Source organism: Narcine bancroftii, unplaced genomic scaffold, assembly GCF_036971445.1.
Source record: "Narcine bancroftii isolate sNarBan1 unplaced genomic scaffold, sNarBan1.hap1 Scaffold_654, whole genome shotgun sequence".
Lineage (NCBI taxonomy): Eukaryota > Metazoa > Chordata > Chondrichthyes > Torpediniformes > Narcinidae > Narcine > Narcine bancroftii.
In genome coordinates, this window is record NW_027212171.1 from 19,267 (window position 1) to 42,775 (window position 23,509).

Here is a 23,509-nt window from a genome sequence, read left to right on the forward strand (position 1 = left end):
AATCGAACGATTTACACATGATTAAAGTGCACATTCCAGATTTTGTTCAAGGTTATTTGTACACATTTTGGTTTGACCATGTAGAAATTACAGCTCTTTTCACACATAGTTCCCTGTATTTCAGGGCACCATAATATTTGGGGCATTTAGCTTCACAGATAATTTATGAGTACTCTGGCATGTTTAATTGCTTCATTGGTGCAGATATAAGAGAGCTAGGCCTACTTCTAAGCTTTTGATCACCTTTGAAGTCTGTAGTTGCCATTTGTTTTTCAACATGAGGACCAGAGTTGTGTCAATGAAAGTCAAAAAAAGCATGATGAGGTTGGAAGAAAAAAAAACCCAGAATAAAACATCTCCCCAAACTTAGGATGACCAAAATCAACTGGTTGGCACATCAAGAAGAGGATACTGGTGAGCTCAGTAATCACAAAGGAACTGGTAGTCCATGGAAGACCTCCACTGCTGATGGCAGAAGAATTCACATCATAACGAAGAGATGGCTGTCTGACAGATCAGAATCTCTCTTCAGGAGGCAGGTGCGGATGTGTCAGTGGTTATCTGTTCGCAGAAGACTTCATGAACAGAAATACAGAGGCTACACTGCAAGATGCCAACCACTAGTTAAGTCACAGAAGCAAAATGACTGAGAAGTATTTAACAGATAATTCTGGACAGATGAGACCAAGATTACTCTTGCCATCACTCCGACACAGGTTAATGTGTGGAGATGTAAAGGAATTGCGCAAAGCATACCACCTCATCTGTGAAATGTGGCGGTGGAGGTGTGATGGCCATGTATGGCTGCCCCAAGTACTGGCGCACTTATCTTCATCCTTGATGGAACTGCTGACGGAAGCAGCAAAATGAATCCTGAGGTGTGCAGGCACGTGCTATCCACTCAAGTTCAAGCTCATTGGGTGGTGGTTCATCCTGCAGCAAATGGATGATCCCCCAAACACACAGTTAAAGCAACGAGGAGTTTATCAAAAGCTTAAAATTCTCAAATGGCCAAGTCAGTCACCCGATCGAAATCCAATCGAGCACATGCTGAAGGGAAGGCATAAGGGGACAATCCCCCAAAACCAGCAGAAGCTGAAGATGGCTGGAGTAGAGGGCTGGTGGAGTGTCACCAGTGAAGATGCTCAGCCCCCTGGTGATGTCGATGAATCGTGGACTTCAAGTAGTCATTGCCTACACAGAACATACAACAAAGTACTAAACGTGACTACTTTTAATACCATTGCCAGGTCCCAAAAATGGTTCCTTGAAATGAGGGGACTACGTATATAAAAAGGGCTGTAATTTCTACACTGTCAAACTAAAATGTCTACTAATAGCCTTGAATAAAAATCTGGAATGTGCACTTTAATCATGTGTGAATTGATTGATTACAAATTTAAAACTGGAGCACAGGGGCAAATAAAGGAAAAAAAACTTTGTCCCAAACATCATGGAGTCCCCGGAGTATGTACAACTGGATGAAACCGAGTTCTTCAGTCCTTGGTGTAAAAAAAAAAAAAAAAAAAAAAATGCAAACATGTATATCAACGTAGCACATACATTTACAAGTGATTTACAAGGATCGACAATGAGATAGACAACAGACTCGCCAAGGCAAATAGCGCCTTTGGAAGACTACACAAAAGAGTCTGGAAAAACAACCAACTGAAAAACCTCACAAAGATAAGCGTATACAGAGCCGTTGTCATACCCACACTCCTGTTCAGCTCCGAATCATGGGTCCTCTACCGGCACCACCTACGGCTCCTAGAACGCTTCCACCAGCGTTGTCTCCGCTCCATCCTCAACATCCATTGGAGCGCTCACACCCCTAACGTCGAGGTACTCGAGATGGCAGAGGTCGACAGCATCGAGTCCACGCTGCTGAAGATCCAGCTGCGCTGGATGGGTCACGTCTCCAGAATGGAGGACCATCGCCTTCCCAAGATCGTATTATATGGCGAGCTCTCCACTGGCCACCGTGACAGAGGTGCACCAAAGAAAAGGTACAAGGACTGCCTAAAGAAATCTCTTGGTGCCTGCCACATTGACCACCGCCAGTGGGCTGATAACGCCTCAAACCGTGCATCTTGGCGCCTCACAGTTTGGCGGGCAACAGCCTCCTTTGAAGAAGACCGCAGAGCCCACCTCACTGACAAAAGGCAAAGGAGGAAAAACCCAACACCCAACCCCAACCAACCAATTTTCCCTTGCAACCGCTGCAATCGTGCCTGTCCCGCATCGGACTGGTCAGCCACAAACGAGCCTGCAGCTGACGTGGACTTTTTTACCCCCTCCATAAATCTTCGTCCGCGAAGCCAAGCCAAAGAAAAAAAAAAGAAAAGAAGATAAATAGAAAGAAAGAAATATTGTTTAATAAATAGTAGAGTCTCGGAGGGTTTATACAAGCAGTTTATTCAATCTTTCAGCCTGGTGGTTCTGGCTCTGATACTCCTGTATATTTTCCCCTGACAGGAGTAGCTGGAAGATACTGCGCACAGGATGGAAGGGGGTCCTCAATGATTTTCCTAGCCCCTTCAGACAATGATCTCAGAAGATCACATCGGGGGGTGGGCGGGGGGAGCTGAACTGCAGGCATTCTCTGTCCAAGGGGCTAATGAATAGGCCGTAGCAATGATGCGCTGCCGGGATGCTATCTAAACTCGCGGGCAGGAACAGAGATCTGCAGCTTTGGTCGTTCCTGTGTGAACAACCACTGCCAGGAAGTCTGTTTTTAAAAAAAATTATATTATAATTGCTGAATTTTCCTGGCAAATGAGGAGATGTTGTATGTCCAGGGTAGTCGCTATTTAAGTTAATTTAGCATATTTGGGCAGGATGGGTCTGTTACCGTGCTGTATATCAAATTTTTTAGCTACCAGGTATAATGTTACATTATGCCAAAGTGTCTCGGCCGCCGAAGAGGTATCGGAGGTTTTCTTCTGAATCAATGTGGCCTCAAAGCCTGTGGGAATGCCAGAGGCAAATTCAGTGACTCTGAAAGGGACTCTCTTTTGCTTCTGTAAAGGGGACAGTGCTCACTCCAGACTCTGTTCGCTTTACGCCAGACTCTGTTCGCTTTACGCCAGACTCTGTTCGCTTTACGCCAGACTCTGTTCGCTTTACGCCAGACTCTGTTCGCTTTACGCCAGACTCTGTTCGCTTTACGCCAGACTCTGTTCGCTTTACGCCAGACTCTGTTCGCTTTACGCCAGACTCTGTTCGCTTTACGCCAGACAAAAGCTGAGATACAGGTACACGATCCTTTATCCGGACACTTAAAATCTGGAAAGCTCCAAAATCCGGCAGTTGGAGGAGGCAGCTGAGGGACCGGCGGGTCGGGGAGACTGCCGAGCAGCTGAGGGACCGGCGGTCGGGGGAAGACATCCGGCGGTCAGGGGAGACAGCTGAGGAACTGGCGATCGGGGCAGGTGGCCGTGCGGCCGAGGGACCGGCAGTCGGGGGAGATGGCCATTGGGGGAGACTGCCGGGTGACTGGAAGGGGATGGGGGTGGAGAGGCAGCACAATTCGGGTGGGGTTTCCGAAATCCGGAAAACTCCAAAATTCGGAACACACTGTCCCCCAAGGGTTCCGGATAAAGGACCGTGTACCTGTATATTGTGTACATTACATTTGTAATCGAGACAATAAATGGAGCCTTTGAAATGAACAATGAACCTTTGCTCCCCAACCCAAGTGGCCAAGACCTGGGAAGATATCGAGGATGTCTCCTGCCGGGATTTTATTGAGGAATACATCACGGCCTACCCAAACCGGCCCATGGTACTGCTAAAGAACGGCCAACAGATCAAGACGGAGTGGGAAGGGACCTGGTGGAAATCTCGGGTGGAAGAGGTAGACGGCAGCTTGGTCAAGATCCTCTTCCTGGTAAGCTTCCATAACTGCATCTCAAGGAAGGTTTAGGGGAGACATCTCGGGGAAGTATCCTCCCTTCCGTAGAGAGGAGGAGGACGAGAGGTCTACACGAGGAGCTTAGATAGGGTGAGTCCACCTCTTGTGTTGATGGTGTTACAGGAAACGATGTAGAAGTTTTGGAGAGAGCACAGGGAAGATTCACCAGGATGCTGTCTGGATTCGAGAATGTGTCCTGTGAAGCAAGATTGACAGAGCTGGGGATTTTCTCTTTGGAACAGCAGAGGATGAGTGGGGACTTATTAGAGGCCTACAAGATTGAGAGGCATAGATAGGGTGGACAGCTGGCACCTTTTTCCTGGGTTGACAATAACAAATACCAGAGGACATTTGTTTAAGGTGAGCAGGGTGGACGGTTGTATTTTTTTTTACAGAGTGGTGGGGGCCTGGAATGCATTGCCAGGGGTGGTGGTGGAGGCTGGTACAATAGGGGCATTTAAGCAAGTCTAGACAGGTACATGGATTCAAGAAAAATAGGGGGTTATGAGTGTAAGGGGGGGGGAGGGTTAGATTGTGGTGGAGCAGGTTCATACAGGTTGGTACAACATTGTGGGCTGAAGGGTCTGCGCTGTAAGGTTCTAGGTAACGTTTTGTGCTAGCGCTCCTTAATTGATCCAAAGCATTGATCGACATTTCCTCCCCACGTACGCTGCCCGACCCGCTGAGCCCTTCCAGCAGATCATTGTTTCCAGATGCCTACCACAGATTTGTAGAAAATGGCCGGAGGAGGAGGCCTTTTGGCCCTTTGAGCCTGCACCACCATCACGGATGATCATGAGTCCTCTCTACTCTCCTCGATCCCTTCAGCACGAAGGGCCTCATGCAACTCCACTTTCCAATGCATCCAGTGAATACTCTCTCCATTCCACTCTTGATATGGTTCACCTGCAGCCCAGTGTGTCACCTCAACCTCTCTTCCCTCCCCGCAACCCCCCCCCCCCCAACTCTTACAAGCTCATTGACATCTCCTGCAGCTGACACACCAGAGGACCCGTCAAACCACCCCCCACCCCCCTCCTCAAATTCCGGGCACACTTTCTTCCTCCTCCCTTCGAGGAGAGGGCTGTGGGTGTGAAATTGCATCACAGCCGTCAGGCTCCTGAATGAACCTCACATATTCATGCTGCACCTGAAAGCAAAAGAGGCTGCCTCGTTAAATTTATGATACAGTTGCTTACTTGGGGAATTGAGCCTTGCACCAATCAGGTGGTTAAGTGGAGAAGTCTCTGCAGGTTGATAAGGTTAAGAAGGCTATGGCTCATGGGCCTTCATTAGTCAAGGGATTGAGTTCAAGAGCCGAGGTAATGTTGCAGCTCTACAAGACTCTGGTTCGACCATTCTTGGAATGTTGTGTTCAATGCCGGTCACCACATTACAGGAAGGATGTAGAAGCTATGGAGAGGGGGCAGAGGAGATTCACCAGGACATTGTCTAGATTGGAGAAAGTGTCTCATGAGGCAAGGTTAACAGAGCTGGGACTTTTCTCTTTGGAGCAAAGAAGGATGAGAGGAGACTTCATAGAGCTCTACAAGATTCTGAAAGGCAAAACCCCCTGGCACCCCAGTTAATTGGCCGTGCAGTGTCCCGGGATAGGAAATCCTTTGTGCCGTTTCCACTGGGCCCACCCTTAACTAGGACATTAATTGCATTTCTATTGAACACAATTCATCCCCGGGGAGCGGAGTGTTCGACCTTCAACTGGAAATGAGGGACTTTCTGCTGTCCCTCTTCCACTGGTTTTATCGGCACGCTGGCATCAACTGTTTAAGGTGAGGGGAGGAAAGTTTAGGGGAGGCGGGGTCGGTTCTTTTTAAACACAGGGAGTAGCGGATGGCTGGATGCCAGGGTTGGTGGTGGAGGCTGAAAAATTAGGGACATTTAAAAGATTCTGAGACAGGCACGTGGATGAAAGAAAAACAGAGGGTTGATAGGTGTGAGGCAGGGGAAGTTTGGATCGGCACCAACATTGAAGGCTGAGGGCTCTGAACTGTAATGATCTTTGTTCTAAGTCACAGAATCAGATCAGCCATGATCTTTATTGAGTAGCGGAGCAGGCTCGACTGGGCAGAAGGCAGACCCCTGTTTCTTACGCTCTTTGCTTGCTGCTAACTGATCTTCCTTTTCATTGCAATCCTATTCCCTGCAAATTGTGCTCTTTATGCGGTTAAATGTGATGTGTAAAGCTAATCTGTTGGCCTCTGAGCAGAAGAACCCTTCTCACTGTGCTAGGTAACTTATGACGAGTAAACAAACTTCGGTCGAGTCTCTTAGTGCTGGGGGAACTGACCCAGCTTCTCCCTTTCACTGTCCTGTGGAATCTTCTCTGCTCCGAGGGGGGAACAGATCCTGCCGCTTCCCTTAACCTTTCTGGGCATTTGGCTCCAGTGGGGTGCGGACCTGGCCTGTCTTCACGCCCATAATCCTCCCGTCCCTGGGAACATCTAGGGGGATCTCTTCTGCACCCTCTCCAACTCAGTCCCTCATTCCTGTAGTGTGGGAACCAGAATGACACACAGGATCCCAGCTGCCATGCAGCCAGTGTTTTTATATAGATGGGCCAAGCCCTCCTTGCTTTTGTATTGCCATGCTAATGTGGGAAAAGTATCACCAAGCAGCGAAGAAAGAGGAGCTGGAGAGGGTGGTGAAGGGGGAAGAGAGGGGTGGGGGAGGGAGTCAGGCAGTATCCATAGAGAGAAACGGACAGTCAGTGTTTCAGCTTGGGGCCCGTCCTCCAGGCCAGAAAGTGTCCCTGACCTGGTGGGACGTTTGGTGCAGCGCTGTTACAGCGCCAGCAACCGGGGTTCAAATCTGGCACTGTAGGGAGTTTGTACATTACGTTCTCCCCCTGTCTGCGTGGCTTCTTCCCATTGTTCAAAACGTACTGGGGGTTGTATGTCAGTTGGGTGTAATTGGGCAGCAGGGGCTCATGGGCCAGAAGGGCCTATTACTGTGCTGTATGTCTAAATTTTAAAAACTTCTAGAACATAGAAATCTACAACACAGTTCAGGCCCTTCAGCCCACAGTGCTGTGGCTGACCCAGCAACCTACTCTTCACAGATGCCTAGAATTTCCCCACGACATAACCCTTTGTTTTTATCAGCTCCATGTTCCAATCTAATAGGATCTTAGAAGATCCTGTTGTACCTGCCTCCACCACCTTTATCGGCAGTGCATTCTGTCCCACACCTTTCTGTGTGGAAAAACGTACCCCCCTCCTCTTGTAATTATTCCCAAGCACCATAAAACTATGCCCCCTCATGTAGCCATTTCAGCCCCTGGGGAAAAAGCTTCTGGCCGTCCACTGGATCAATGCCTCTTATCATCTTGTGCACCTCTATCAGGTCACCCCTCGTCCTCCATCGCTCCAAGGGGAAAAGACCAAATTCACTCAACCGACCCTCATGAGGCCTACTCCCCAATCCAGGCCATGTCCTGGTAAATCTTCTCCGTGCCCTCTCTATCACGTCCGCATCCTTCCTGTAGTCAGGTGACCAGAACTGAACACAATATTCCAACTGGGGTCTAACCAAGGTCTCGTGTAGCTGAAACACTACTTCGCGGGCCTCGAACGGTTCATGAAGGCCAACACGCCATCCGCCTTCTTATCAACCTGTGGACGTGTTAATGAGGCTCTATAGGGCACTGGTGAGGCCTCATTTGGAGTAACTGTGTGCAATTTTGGGCCCCTTATCTTAGAAAGGATGTGATGTTGTTGGAGAGGGTGCAGAGGAGATTTACTAGGATGATTCCCGGAATGCAAGGGCTAACGTTGGCAGCTCTTGGGTTGTATTCATTGGAGTATAGGAGAATGAGAAATAGACAAGTATCTCATTAGTGAGGGCATCAAGGGATACGGGGGAAAAGGCCGGAAATTGGAACTAGTGTAGAGTAGCATAGTGTAGATTTACAGAACAGATTCGATGGGCCTAGTGGCCTCCTTCTGTTCCTTTGTCTTGTGGTGACATGGACCCCAGGATCTCAGTTGGTCTACACTGCTCAGACCATGCACCACCACTCTCCATGTGGGAAAACGTATCTCTTACATCCCACCCTCCCCCATCCCTGTACTTGCTTCCAAGCACCTCACAACTATGCCCCCTCATTTCAGCCCCCAGGGAAACCCCCCACTACCCCCCAGCCTTCTGCACAGTCAATGCCTCTCACCATCTTATAACACCTCTAACAAGTCATCCCCTCATCCTCTTTTTTTTATTAATGGTGTCTGCCTACATTTTGCTGAAACTTTGATGAAGGGCTCGCCCGAAATGTTGGTTATATATCTTCATCTTTGCTGTTTGACCGTCTGCGTTTCTACAGCATTGTGTGTTTACACCCCTCATCCTATGTTGCTTCAAGGAGAAAAGACTCTGTCGCTGTGCTACCCACGCCCGGACAAACTTGCTTTCTATGTGAGAGTGTGTTTCTTTTCTCTCTCTCTTCTCCCCCCCCCCACCCCTTCCTCTCTCTCTCTCTCGTTTTCTCTCTTCTCTACCTGATGAAGGAAGACAAGCGCTGTGAGTGGATTTACCGTGGCTCTACTCGCCTGGAGCCCATGTTCAATCTGAAAATGACCACCGCCTACCGACAGGGCGGCCAGAGCGGGCAGCAGCGCACCCGACCCAACGTCGGTGAGTCGGACTGGCTTTCTGGGGAAGGGAGTCTGCTGCAGGGGTGGGTGCTGGGAACCAAGAGACTGGAGAAGCTTGGGGTACATGGACAGACAATGCCCTCCTTAAATGTTTGAGACATTTTTTTTTACTTTATTTTCCCCTTGTGCTCCAGGGTTTTAAATTTGTGAACAAACAATTCACTTGTGGTTAAAGTCCACATTCCAGATTGTACTCAAGGGTATCTGTATATATTTTGGTTTGACCATGTACTCTTTGTGTGTTATGTTCAACCAGAGAAGATATTCAGCCCCTGGTGTATACAGTTGCTATGTCCCAAATATTATGGAGCCCTGAAATGAGGGACATTGTATACAAAGTGCTGTAATTTCCTCATGGCCAAACCAAACTGTATACAAATAACCTTGAATAAAATCTGAAATATGCACTTTAATCACGTGAATTGTTTGATTACAAATTTGGGTACGAATAAAGGGAAAAAAGGTGTCTTTGGTGCCAGCCTTGCGCCACCTCCCCAATGGCAGCAGCGGGAACAGAGTATGAGCTGGGTGGGCTGGATCCTTGATGATTGCTGCTGCCTTCCGAGAGCAGCGCTCCCAGATATCCTCAATGGTGGGGAGGAGCTTTCCCTGTGATTATCCCTGGGCGGTGTCCACGACCTTTCGGTGGGGTCTTCCGCCTTGAGATATTGGAACCCTCACACCAGGCCGTGATGCAGCCGGTCAGCACACCTTCCACTGCGGAGGTTTGCCACGGTTTCCGTCAACGTGTCGAACCTCCGGAATAAGTGGGGGCCTCGACGTGCTTTCTTCATAATAGCATTTACGTGATGGGACCTCCGAGATGGTGGCACCCAGGAATTTGAAGTTGCTCACCCTCTCTTTCCCCCCTCCTCCCCAACGATCAATGGATCATACACCTCTCGTTCTCCTCTCCTGCAATCAGCTTGTTGGTATTGAGGGAGGGGTTGTTATTAACACTGTTCAGCCAAGTTGTCAATCTCCCTCCTGTATGGTAACCTATTTGCCCTCTTTAATTTTAAAATCTGTTTATTTTTTTTTTAGTAGGTCACTTCTGGCCATTTAAACCTGTGGCGCCCAAATTAACCTGCAAACCCCCCAACATTTTGGAGGGAGGGAGGAAACCGGAGTACCCAGAGGAAACCCACACACATGTGGGGAGTCCATTCAAACTCTTTACCACAACCCACACGAGCCCAGGTCGTGATACACTGTGCCCCAGCAAACCCTTGAATCTGGTGGGTCGTTGTCTCATAATACCCAATGTGATGGTCTGAAAGGGATGGGAAAGGGGCTATAAAAATTCAAGTCCACGTTCGAATTTCGGAGGAGAGCAGGGTTTTGATCTCTGGGGCGGTTGGTTCATTAAGCGAGGAATAGGGGGAGGCGGAGTTGATGCTCCTCTCTCCAACAGGCAGTGGCGGTGGTGGAGGAGACACCCTTCAATCTCGTGTTTGTTGTCAATTTTTTCCCCCTCAAGGTGCGGTGCGGACAAAGGGTCCCGTGGTGCAGTACACACAGGACCTGATGGCAAACACGACGCAGACGCAGCCTCCGCCCCCGGGAACACATACCCCTCAGTCCCAGTCACCACCCGACAAGATGGAGTAAGTAGGTTGAGAGGGGGCTGGGCCCGATCTTGCTTGGGCTATTTATAGGGTAAAAGTGGTGTTTCATACAGCAGCTGAACCAATAATTAACCAATGAAAAGACAAACCAGCTAGAGGGTCTGCGGACACTGGCGTTGAGTGCTTCAAAGAGAGATGCACGCACCTTGGCGGGTGTACTGGGGACCCAACTTTTCGGGCCTGACCTGAAAGCAGGCAGGATCCTCAATAAAAAGATAGGAGGTGAGAGGAGGGAGAAAGGGGCAGAGGGGCGAAGAGAAGGAAGGGAGGGAGGGGCAGGGGGTCGGGAGGAGGGAGGGAGGGGCTGGGAGGAGGGAGGGAGGGGCAGAGGGACCAGGAGGAGGGAGGAAGTAGAGAAGAGGCAAGGGGAGGAAGAGTTTGGAGGGAAGGGCAGGAGAACAGGCTCACAAATAAGACGTTGCAGGTGGAAGGGCAGAAGAAAAAGAGGTGATGGGGGAGGAGGTAGCTCTGAATGGAGAGGGAAGGGGGTGGCGAGCTGTAGGAAAGGAGACGGGGATGGGGGGAGGGGGTTAACGGAAACTAGAGAAGTCGACGTTAATGTCAGACAGGGAAGCCATGTCACTGAGCACCTTTGCTCCTCCTGCTGCCACTGCAAGGACCTCCCAGTGGCCAAGCATTTTAATTCCACACCCCATTCCCTCACTGACCCACCTATCCATGGCCTCGTGCACTGCCAAACCGACGCCACACCCAAATTGAAGGAAAAACGCGAAATATTCTGTTCTGACAGTCAGACATCGTGAACGTGGACTTATCCAGATTCTATTGACCTCCTCCCCACCCCCCACCCCCCCTTCTAGGAATCAATCCGATGAATCTTTGCTGCATGGCACCCCCACCCCCCACCTCCTCAGGGATGCAAAACCATGAGAGGGATAGATCTGTGTGCAGACAAGGGAGAATCAGTAACCAGAGAGCATCGGTTTAAACACAGAGGATGGTGGGTGTGTGGAACAGGATGATGGAGGAGATGGTTGAGGCAGGAACTATTATAATGTTTGGATGGATCCAAACGCCTCCCCCCAATTCGCCACATGATGGACCCAGGGAGTTGGATACCTCCCCCCCGTGTCCCCCCCCCCCCCCCCCGTCCCCCCAATCCATCTGACGCCCAGGTGGGGTGGAGTTACCCTTCCCACTTGCACCTGTTGAAGTTTTGGTATCGGCCCAGTGAGATGGCTCTTTGCTTGATGACCCTCCGCCCCTCCCCCCCCCTTCAGCAGCACCAGCAGCTTTGCTCAGGCCAGGAAGCAGGTGGCGAAGAAGAGCACCTCCATCCGCCAGGGGGCTCCGGCAGCTCGGGGGGGTGATGCTGCCGGCACGCCCGAGTCCCCGTCCACTGGCGATCCGGTTACCAAGCCAACGGCAAGCCAACCCTTCAGGTACCGAGGGAAGAGTGGGGTGATATTGGGAGCAGGGGGTGCTGGAGGAGGTGGGTGTCACAGGAGAGGGAGGAGAGCCGGTGGGGGGGGGGGGGGGGAGTGGTACAATGGGTGTCTGGGGAATGTGGTAGGGAGAGATTGTGGGGATGATGGGAGGATGGGCAGAGGGGGATGGGTATGGTGGAAGGGAGGGAGGGATAGTGTGATTGGGGATATGAAGGAGGGAGGGAGGGCTGGTGGGGTGAGAGGAATGGGGAGGGGTTATGGGGTAGAGGGGGGTTGGGGAAGGGAGAGATAGATGGGGTTTGGGAGTATGTGGGGGCTGGTGGGGGTAGACGGGGATTGGGGATGAGGGAGGGCTGGAGGGGGTAGATGGGGATTGGGGGGATGAGGGAGAGGAAATGGGTTTGAGGGGGTTTGAGTGAAAGAGATGGAGGGAGATGATTTCAGGAAGAGAGTTGGGGAGTGAGGTGCAAGGAGGGAACATGGGGAGTAGTGGGGATTTGGGGGGAATAAGACAGGGTGTGAATTATAGAGGGAGGGAGAGACTGGTGGGAGTAGAAGGGGTTCACGGGGATGAGGGCGGGGATGTTTTAGAGCAGTGGTTCTCAATCTCTCTTTCACTGTTACAAGCACAAAGGACCCCAAAACCCAGCAGCAATAGATATTCACCACGACAAGTAGTTACTTAAACAAAAGTTGTTTTTAATTATCTTTAAACAAGAAAACAGAAACTTTAACTTATCTCTATTAACTTAACTAAACCCAACTTAACCCCATTCTAATTCTAAGCATACGTGTATTAACATGTGTGTAAATTTTAGAAAAGTTCTTTGGTTCGACAGTTCAATCTCACTTTTCCTTCTTCCAAGTTATCTGGTTGCAGGCAATTCTTATACTGTGCACAGAATTTAACCTTGATAAAGTTCACCAGGCTTTGGTGCTCGAAAGGTAAATGTTTACCGCTCAGGAAGGTTCTCATTGATTTGCAGAGAGAGATGTGTGTTGGTCATATCCACAACTGAGGTACCACCATTAGTCACTTCAATGTCTTATTGATGAAACTTGCCCATCAGGGTTCTCCAGATTATATTAGTTTTCTGCTCTCATCATATATTTTAGGTGAAGAAATCTTTGAAAGACCTTTGAGCGAGCACTTTGCAGAGAGGTCAAAAGCCTTGCAAAAAGGTCCAACACAGACAACCTGACTCCGGTTGTTCTTCAAAACAATTACCTATTAATTTAAATTAGCACCTACTTGTGAAATCTGCACAGCATTCTCCATAGTTTCTGTAAAGTCACTGAATATGAATTCTTCAATATTTCAAATAAGATCTGTTTTAATGTGTGTGTGTGTGTAACCTTCTCTAATTTTACCAATTTATCTCCCAAATACATCTCCAAATATTCTATCTCAACACTCACATACCACCTTACGTATTCCCTTACTAATCACAGAGCACCTTTGGCATAGGATGCCATAAACTCTCTGGTTGGTGAAGGGATTACTTAAGGTGGTGTGTGAGTGGAAAGTAAAAGGCTGAGAACCTCTGTTTTAAGGTAGGTAGAGAGGGTGTGGGGATGAGTTATCAGAGGGGTGTGAGGGAGGGAGGGGGGAACCGGTGGGTGGTGAGGGGATTTTGAGAGGGAATGCAGTGGCGGGAGTGGGTACCCAGTGGATGTGGAAGGGGATTTGGAGAGGGAATGTGATGGACAGTTTGCCCAATGGAGGGGCTTGTCACAATGGGGTGGTTAGTGAGCCATTGAGAAGGCAGAGGGAAGATCCCAGCCACGCTCACCCACCTCCCCTGTTCTTCACCCCTCAGGTTTGGCACTCCGGCCTTGCCACCCTCCTCCCCCCTCCGCCCCCGCCCCAGAGAAGCCGGAAAATGGCGGGGTCCAGTGCTCCACAAGCTGGCCAGCGAGAGAATGCCCCCGGATGCACCTTACAAGGCACCGGCAGAGAAACCTTTTACGTGCCACATGAGTGCACGCCATCTTGCCTGGCCCGTGTGTCCCTGGCCTACAGGGGCCAGTATCGGGGCAAGAACCCCATGCTGATCCCCCTCCTCTACGACTTCCGCCGCATGACCGCCAGGCGCAAGATCAACCGCAAGATGTCCTTCCACGTGATGTACCGCGGTCCTTGCGGACTCAGCCTGCGCAACATGGATGAGGTGGAACGCTACCTGGCCGAGACCCAGGGTGATTTCCTCTATCTGGAGATGTTCTGCTTCGACCCCTATGTGCTGGTCGAGACCGCAGGTTCCAACCCCAGAAGCCCTTCTACTACATCCGTGACATCACCCACGGTAAGGAGGATGTGCCACTCTCCTGTGTCAACGAGATCGATGTCACCCCTCCGCCCCAGGTGGCTTACAGCAAGGAGCGCATTCCCGGAGAGGGGGTCTTCATCAACACTGACCCCGAATACCTGGTGGGCTGTGACTGCACAGATAGCTGCAAGGACAGGTAACGCTGCTTGAATAACACCTCGTGTTCCATCTGGACACCCTCCAATGTCAACTTCTTCAGTCTCCATTAGGCCCTTCCTTCCCATTTCCATTACTTTGTATCTCCATGTTTCTCTGGCTTCCCCTCTGGCTCTGTCTCTCTCTGGGTTTGTTCCCCCCCACCCCCGGCTCTTTTTCCCCCCCTTATCCCTTTGTGTTTCTCTCTCTCTCTCTCTCTCTCTCTCTCTCTCTCTCTCTCTCTCTCTCTCTCTCTCTCTCTCTCTTGCTCAGTCCCCATCTTCCAGCTTTGCATTCAAACAGCTACCCCTGACCTGATCAATTCTCGGCCTTTCTCCCCTCCTATCCATGTCCAACTACGTCCTCTTGGCCATTCTCGTGCTCCTCCCCCCCTCCCCACCCCCCCCCCCCCCCCACCACTGCCCCTTCTCCACTATTCTGGAGCCTGCCTGCTTTTTACTCCTATTCTGACGAAGCCCTCAGGCCCAAAACATTGATTATGTATCTTTGCCTCGTATGGACGCTGCGGACCTGCTGACTTTCTCCCAACACTTTTGTATATTTGCTACAATCTCAGCGTCTGCGGACACTCCTAACGCTTCTATTCCCTTAACCCCTGCTGTCTCCTTCTCTATTGTCCTCACAGGCATGCAGGCACACCACACACAATATATAATTTAAGAATATATATACAAATCTTTTGGGATGGTTTACTCAGTTACAGGATACCGCTCATCAATCTCACAGCCTGTGGAAGAAGCTATTCCCAGCCTGGTGGTGGCCCTAGCTTTGATGATTCTGTACCTCCCTCCACTGGATGGAAACGCTCGTTGATAATTCTTCCAGCTTTATTTAAGCAATGCTCCCGGTGAATGTCATCAACAGAGAAAAAGGAGGCCCCAGTGACCTGGTCGGCCGCTTTGATAATCTTCTGTGCCTTGCAGCTACTGTCCCCACACAATGATGCAGCCAGACAAGACTCTCTCAGTTGTGCTCCTCTTTAAAATGTTGTCGAGATGGGGGCCGGTAGCCTTGCCCTCTTCAACCTGCTGAGCCTTCCTGACTAATGAGGAGGTGGTGTGGGTGCTTGGCCTAATAACAGCTGTCTAGAAGATCCCCACTGCATAACCTCCATTTTTCTCAGTTCCATCTGTTAAGAGCCTCCACACCATTGCTGGCAGCACATTCCATACACCCACCACACTCCCTGTGTGGAAAAACATGCCCCCCTTGCGTTGGCCATTTCAGCTCTGGAGAGAAAGTCCCTGACCGCCCACACAATCAATGCGTCTAATCAATCCTGAACACCTTCTATCGAGTCGCCCCTCGTTCTCCGTCACACCAAAGACAAAAGACCCAAGTTCACTCAACCTACCCACAGGGCATATTTTGGAATAATTTCTTAACTTCATTGGATATTGTTCATCCAGCAGGAAGAAGCTGTTTCCCAGCCTGTCTATCATTCAGTGTGGAAACGGGCCTTCAGCCCAATTTACCTATACCACTAAATTGTCCCACCCGCCTGCATTTGGCTCCATCCCTCTAAACCTGCCTATCCACAGATCCGTCCAAATGTCCCACCCACACTGGTCCCACCCACACTAGTCCCACCTGCCACGTCCCTCTAAACCCATCCTATCCATGGATCCGTCCAAATGTTCTACCCACCCACATCCCTCTAAATCCATCCTATCCACAGATCTGTCTGAATGTCCTACCCACACTGATCCCACCTGCCAGCGTTTGGCTCCATCCCTTTAAACCTGCCCTATCCATGGTCGTCCAAATGTCCCACCCACACTGGTCCCAACTGCCCACACCCTCTAAACCCAACCTATCCATGAATCTGTCCGAATGTCCCACCCACACTGGTCCCACGTCCCTCTAAAACCCGTCCTATCCACGGATCTGTCCAAATGTTCCACCATACCCCTCTAAACCTGTCCTATCCACGGATACGTTCAAATGTTGCAATAATACCCACCTCAACCACTTCCTTCAGCGGCCTGTTCCATACACTCACCACTCCGGCGGCACGGGCAGCATAGCGGTTAGCGCAACGTCTTTACAGCGCCAGCAATCAAGACAATGCTTGAGTTTGAGTCCCACGCTGTCTGTAAGGAGTTTGTACTTTCTCCCTGTGTCTGCATGGGTTTTCCCAGGGGTTCCGATTTCCTCCCACCGTTCAAAATGTACCGGGGGTTTAGGGAAATTAGGCGGCACGGACTTGTAGGCCAAAATGGCCTGTAACCATGCAGTATGTTTAAATTTAAACTCTGTGTGTGTGTGTGTGTTTCTGTGTTTTTTTTTAAAAGTCATCCCTTAGGTTCCTGTTAAATCTCTCACCTCACCCCTTCCCCCCCCCCCCCCCCCCCCCACCTTAAACCTTTGTCCTCTAATTCCCTGACTCTGGGGAAAAACTTGTCTGAGGTTTGTTCATGAGTTTTGAGAGTTTATTGTCCGATGAAGAAATACAATGTACAAAAGTACCAAAAGTTCTTACTTGTTGCAGCCAACAGATACTCACACAGTATATGTTAAATTACCTTAATATGCCAAGAAAGACAAAAATGATAATAAATGTCCCAGGATGAATTCCACAACTCCTGCTCTCCCCTTCTCCCTCTCTGTAAGACCATAAAACACATCGGGTCTGCCCCATCATTTAATCATGAGCTGATCCATTTTCCCACTCAGCCCCACTGCCCGGCCTTCTCCACATAACCTTTGATGCCCTGGCTAATCAAAAACCTATCAATCTCTGCCTTAAATATACCCAATGACCCGGCCTCCACAACCACCCATGGCAACAAATTCCACAGATTCACCACCCTCCGGCTGAAGAAATTCCTCTGCATCTCTGTTCTAAGCGGAAGCCCTTCAATCCTGAAGTTGTGCCCTCTTGCCATAGTTTCTCCCACTGTGGGAAATGACCTTTCTACATCGACTCTGACCACGTCTTTCAACGTTCAAAATGTTTCAATGAGATTTCTACCCTCATTCTCCTAAATACTCTTTGGGAGAATCCTTGTTCCGCCCAACCCAGCAACCTCGTGAGGTTCGCTACTGACCTTCAATAGCTTGCTGTGTAATTTTAAAATAAACGAGCTAAAAATGTGCAGTATTTATCAGAATGATATCCAAGAGTCCGGAAAAGCATACCATCATTCTTGAACCTGCCAAGGATGTCTTGATGGCGGGCCCAGGTCCATTTCTCTCAGCAGTCTCTGCACAGTTTGCTTTTACCAGATTTAATCTCGATGTCTCTTTGCAGAACCAAATGTGCCTGCCTACAGCTGACAATGCAAGCAACTGCTGTAATCCAGGAGGCCAGCTTAGCTCTAGCGCTGGCTACCAGAACAAGCGCCTAGACGAATGCCTACCCACAGGGTAAGTGGCTGGGCCAACCCCTCCTCGCTTTGCGTCGCCCCGGCTCTGCGTCGCCCCGGCTCTGCGTCGCCCCGGCTCTGCGTCGCCCCGGCTCTGCGTCGCCCCGGCTCTGCGTCGCCCCGGCTCTGCGTCGCCCCGGCTCTGCGTCGCCCCGGCTCTGCGTCGCCCCGGCTCTGCGTCGCCCCGGCTCTGCGTCGCCCCGGCTCTGCGTCGCCCCGGCTCTGCGTCGCCCCGGCTCTGCGTCGCCCCGGCTCTGCGTCGCCCCGGCTCTGCGTCGCCCCGGCTCTGCGTCGCCCCGGCTCTGGCGTCGCCCCGGCTCTGCGTCGCCCCGGCTCTGCGTCGCCCCGGCTCTGCGTCGCCCCGGCTCTGCGTCGCCCCGGCTCTGCGTCGCCCCGGCTCTGCGTCGCCCCGGCTCTGCGTCGCCCCGGCTCTGCGTCGCCCCGGCTCTGCGTCGCCCCGGCTCTGCGTCGCCCCGGCTCTGCGTCGCCCCGGCTCTGCGTCGCCCCGGCTCTGCGTCGCCCCGGCTCTGCGTCGCCCCGGCTCTGCGTCGCCCCGGCTCTGCGTCGCCCCGGCTCTGCGTCGCCCCGGCTCTTGCGTCGCCCCGGCTCTGCGTCGCCCCGGCTCTGCGTCGCCCCGGCTCTGCGTCGCCCGGCTCTGCGTCGCCCCGGCTCTGCGTCGCCCCGGCTCTGCGTCGCCCCGGCTCTGCGTCGCCCCGGCTCTGCGTCGCCCCGGCTCTGCGTCGCCCGGCTCTGCGTCGCCCCGGCTCTGCGTCGCACCCGGCTCTGCGTCGCCCCGGCTCTGCGTCGCCCCGGCTCTGCGTCCGCCCCGGCTCTGCGTCGCCCCGGCTCTGCGTCGCCCCGGCTCTGCGTCGCCCCGGCTCTGCGTCGCCCCGGCTCTGCGTCGCCCCGGCTCTGCGTCGCCCCGGCCTCTGCGTCGCCCCGGCTCTGCGTCGCCCCGGCTCTGCGTCGCCCCGGCTCTGCGTCGCCCGGCTCTGCGTCGCCCCGGCTCTGCGTCGCCCCGGCTCTGCGTCGCCCCGGCTCTGCGTCGCCCCGGCTCTGCGTCGCCCGGCTCTGCGTCGCCCCGGCTCTGCGTCGCCCCGGCTCTGCGTCGCCCCGGCTCTGCGTCGCCCCGGCTCTGCGTCGCCCCGGCTCTGCGTCGCCCCGGCTCTGCGTCGCCCCGGCTCTGCGTCGCCCCCCCCCCCGCCGCTCTGCCTTCTTCTTCCCCCCCCAACCCCCCATGCCTGTGATGCCCTGGGCTGTATCCACTACCTTTTGCAGGGCTTTACGCTCAGGGGTATTGGTGTCCTCATACCAGACCACTATGCAGCCGGTCAGCACACTTTCCACCACACATCTGTAGAAATTTGCAGGTTTTACGGTGTCATACCGAACCTCCGCAAACTCCTGAGGAAGTCGAGGCGCTGATGAGCTTTCTTCACGATGCCATTGGTGTGCTGTGTCCGGGAAAGATCTCCGAGATAGTGGCTCCCAAGAATTTGCTCACCCTCTCGACCTCTGATCCCCAACGATCACTGGATCATCCACCTCTTGGTTTCCCTTCCTGAGGTCAACAATCAGCTCCTCGGTTTTGGTGACATGAAGTGTGAGGTTGTTGTTGGTGCAGCCGTTCAGCCAAGTTTTCAATCTCTCTCCTGTAATGTTGACTCGTACCCTTCCTTTACGCAACCCATCGCCACAGTATCATCGGCAAATATAGATTGCGTAGATTTGTAGAACCCCAGGGGAAAACCTACGCAGACACGGGGAGAACCTACACACTCTTACAGAGAGCACGGACTCAAACCCTGCTCCCAGTCCCTGCGCTGTAAAGGGCATTGCGCGAACCGCCTCACAACATTCTGGGCTGAAGGGCCTGTTCTGTGCTTGAATGGTCTGTGTTCACTGAAAATTAAACTTACTTTTTTTTAAAATTGCGGAGTAAAAATAAAATTAATTAATCCAAAGTGAAAGACGAGGTGGGGGGAATAGAAGAGGTTGTGGGGTACTGCACTGACCTGGTTAACGTGCATCTCTCCCCCTCCCCCGCCCCAGGATCTACGAGTGCAACAAGCAGTGCAAGTGTAATGTGGGCCTATGCACCAACCGCCTGGTCCAGCACGGCCTCCAGGTGCGGCTGCAGCTCTTCAAGACCCAAAATAAGGGCTGGGGCATCCGCTGTCTGGATGACATCGCCAAGGGCTCCTTCGTCTGCATCTACGCAGGTGAGTTGTGGGGTGGGAGGTGGGGAAGAGAATGCTGTGCAAACCCCTCCCCTCATGGACCACCCTCCTGCAACGTCCCTTCACTGCCACCACTGAGCGATCGGGGCACTGGGTCGTGGAGCAAGGAAAGAGACCGTCTGGCTGCATGCTCCCACACTGACCATTGGCATTCCTCATCTCTTTGTCTCACCCCCCCATCTATACATCTCTATATATCTTTCTCTCTCTCTCCCCTTTTCCTGTCTCTTTATCCCTATCTTTCTATCGGTCTATAATTCTATCCCTCCATAACTTTGTCAGTCTCTGATTTAGTGTCTCTCTCTCTCCAACGCTAGCAGCATTGAGACTGGGTGGCACTGAGAACTGGCGCTGCCTGTAGCAGCACTGAGACGGGCATTGGCACTGGCAGCGCTGAGACTGGTGCAGGCGTAGACATGATGCAGACACTGGGTGGTGGTGAAACTGTGGGGCGCCAGCAGGTGTTGATTGGCGCAGACTTGGGCACAGACATGCCAGCCCAGACTAACCCACCGCCCCCCTTTGTTCTTGGCTCCGCAGGGAAGATCCTGACGGATGACTTTGCAGACAAGGAGGCTTGGAGATGGGTGACGAGTACTTTGCCAACCTGGACCACATTGAGAGCGTGGAGAAGTACAAGGAAGGCTACGAGAGCGAGGCCAAGTGTTCGTCGGACAGCAGCGGCGTAGACCTGAAGGAGGAGCACAGAGAACTCAGGCAGTGAGGCAGATGACACCAGCTCGGACAGCTCTGACCAGAACTTTGGCGGGGCAGACGATGCCTACGTGCCAGGCTCAGTCTGGCGCAGCTATGTCACGCGGACCAAGAGCAGGGAGCGGCAGGTGGATGGTCCAGAGGCTGCCCCCCCTCGCCCGGCCACCCAGGAAGATGGCTGCAAGCCCCCCTTCACTGAACAGACGGCCAAGAACAAGGTGGCGTCCTGGCTCAGCGCCCTGCGGTTGATGAGGCTGCCCCAGAGCACGACAGGGCGACTGAAGTGGTGGGTGCTGAGGCTGCCCCTGTCAAGGGTGAGAGGGCACCCGCCAGCGAGACGGCCAGCCCTTCCCGAGGGCCAGGCGATCTTGAAGCAAGAGGCAGGACCCGGCGTCGGCAAGAAGGAGGGGGAGAGGAAGGAGAGCAAGGTGGAAGGTCCCGAGGGGCTTGGAGACAAGGTAGGAATGGGGAGTCAACGGGAGGTGAATGTGGGGGAAGGCAGAGGCTCCCAAGGGGTGCAGAGATGTGGAGGGGACTAAGGTTGAGCCTCCCAAGGGGCTTGGAGACAAGGTAGGAGGGGTTTGGAGCTTCTGAGAGGAGGGGGAAGGGAGAGGAGGGCAAGGCAGAAGGTGCAGAAGGTCCTGAGGGGCTCAGAGAGAAAGAAGGAGGTGGAGGGGAGAAAGCAGAGGTCGCCGAGATATTAGGAGACAAGCTGTAGGGGAGGGGTCCAAAGGAGGGGGTTTCTGGGGGAAAGGGGGAGGGGAGCAAGATTGAGAGCACCGAGGGGCTTGGAGAAGAGGAGGGAGGGGGAAGGGAACTTCTGGGGAGAGGAGGAGACAAGAGAGAAGGGGCTTCTGGGGGTAGGAGTGAGGTGTGGGAGCAGCTTCTGGGGAGGGAGAGAGGAGATGAGGGAGAGCTGGCGGAGGCCCCATAGGGGTTCGAAGATGTGATGGCAAGGAAGTTCTGAGGGCAGGAGGCTTTTGGGGGGAGGAAAGAAAGGAGAGCATAGGAGAGCCCTGAGGAGGGTTTGGGGACAAAGTCAAAAGGGAGGGGGCTTCTAGGGAAGGATTAAAGGAGAGTGGGGAAGGGGAAGGGCACCAGGGCTTAGGGAAGCTTCTTGGGGGGGAAAGAGGGTGAGGAAGGAGGAGAAAGGCAGAGAGCCCTGTTGTTTGGACACAAGGTGGGATTGGAGGGGGTCGTTGTGGGAGGGTGAGGGGACCTGAAGGACTCGGAGTCCCAGTGGGAAGGGAGATATGACCTCGCTTTCTCCTGTTTTTGCACTTATTTATTTTTAAATGTAATTGATAGCAATGCAGGAGAATGTCCCCTTGTCCAAAATGCCCGCGACCAGAAGTGTTTCGGATTTCGGAACACCATTTTTAAAAATACACTCATTCACTTAAAGAAACATGTATCTACATGCTACAGTGCATGGCTTACGCCCACTGTGTCCCGTTTTCAAATCGGGATTTCTGATCACATACCTCATGGGACCACGGACGAAAAGAGTTTTAGGTTTTGGATCTTTTTGGTATTCGGAGAGGGGTATTGGAAAAGGTATACAAGAGTTTACCAGGATGTTGCCTCGATTAAAGGGTAAGATCCATAAGGAGAGGTTGGACAGACTTTGGTTGCTTTCTCTGGAGTGAAAGCCCTCAATGCATCAGATGGATAATTCTTACTGACTTCTTCAAATGCTCTGATTACATAATTTCAGACTATCCTTAATGTTCAGCAACTCCACAGTCCCTCAAATTCTCTACTGCTACTTTCCTTAGATATCTTTGACTTCACCAAAATAAAAGACGTTTCCATCCTCGTCCCATTCCCACAACGACACATTTGTCTGTGGCCTTGCTTGCTGTCAAACCATGGCCACCCCGCAAATTAGGGAACAACGCCTTGCATTCTGCCTGGGCCCTCTACAACCAGATATCGTTGACATCGATTTCTCCAGTTTCCATTGACCTCTTCCCCAAGTCTCCTTTCCTCCAGGTCTCCATCCCCTTCCCTTTCCTCCAGGTCTCCACCTCCTTCCCTCTCCATTCAGAGAGCTGCCCCATCCCCCGTCACTTCTCCGCTTCTTTCTATACTACCCTCCCACCTGTGACCTCGTATCTGTTGGCTTTTCATCCCCCTGCCCCTTCATCCCTCCCCTCCTCCTCTACAACTTCCCTCCCTTCCCCCTTCACCCTCCCCCTATTTCTCCACTTCCCCTCCTTGCCCTTACCCCACCTTTAATTCAAGTGCCTGCCACTTTTTGCACATACATTACCTTAACGAAGAGCCCAGGCCCATATAGTTGGTTCTCCTTTACTCCTCAGACTGACCTGCTAAGTTTCTCAAGCACGTGTGTGAACTGCACGTGACCCCAGAGCCCGTAAATATTTCTCATTTAACTCCTTGGTCATTCTTGTTTATGTCCGTGAAAGATTCCAGATTCTCTTGCGTCTCTCAGTTATTGGATGGTCGATCTCTGGTGTGCAGGTAATGTGAGAGAGCATGGTAAGTGACGAAATTCTCCTCTTGTTTTCCCACAGAATCAGGACACCCCCCATCCATATCAAGATCCCACTGTAAGTAGCATGTTGCCTTGTTTCCTCCCCCCACCTGTCGTGATCCAATCTTCTCCCACCTCCATCTCGCGTAATCCCATTCCCCCCCAACTCGTCAGCTCCCAGCAATTCCGATCTCTCTCCCCTGCACTCCTGCTCCCTTCTCCCCTGCACCCCTGCACCCCTGCACCCCTGCTCCCCTGCTCCCCTCCACCCCTGCTCCCCTCCACCCCTGCTCCCCTCCACCCCTGCTCCCCTCCACCCCTGCTCCCTCCACCCCTGCTCCCTCCACCCCTGCTCCCCTCCACCCCTGCTCCCCTCCACCCCTGCTCCCCTCCACCCCTGCTCCCCTCCACCCCTGCTCCCCTCCACCCCTGCTCCCCTCCACCCCTGCTCCCCTCCACCCCTGCTCCCCTCCACCCCTGCTCCCCTCCACCCCTGCTCCCCTCCACCCCTGCTCCCCTCCACCCCTGCTCCCCTCCACCCCTGCTCCCCCTCACCCCTGCTCCCCTCCACCCCTGCT

The 23,509-nt window shown here is 52.6% G+C and overlaps 1 pseudogene; it reads left to right on the forward strand.

Annotated features, from left to right (window-relative positions):
• Positions 1–23,509, forward strand: part of LOC138751081 (histone-lysine N-methyltransferase SETDB1-like) — a 49,269-nt pseudogene that overhangs the window by 16,811 nt on the left and 8,949 nt on the right.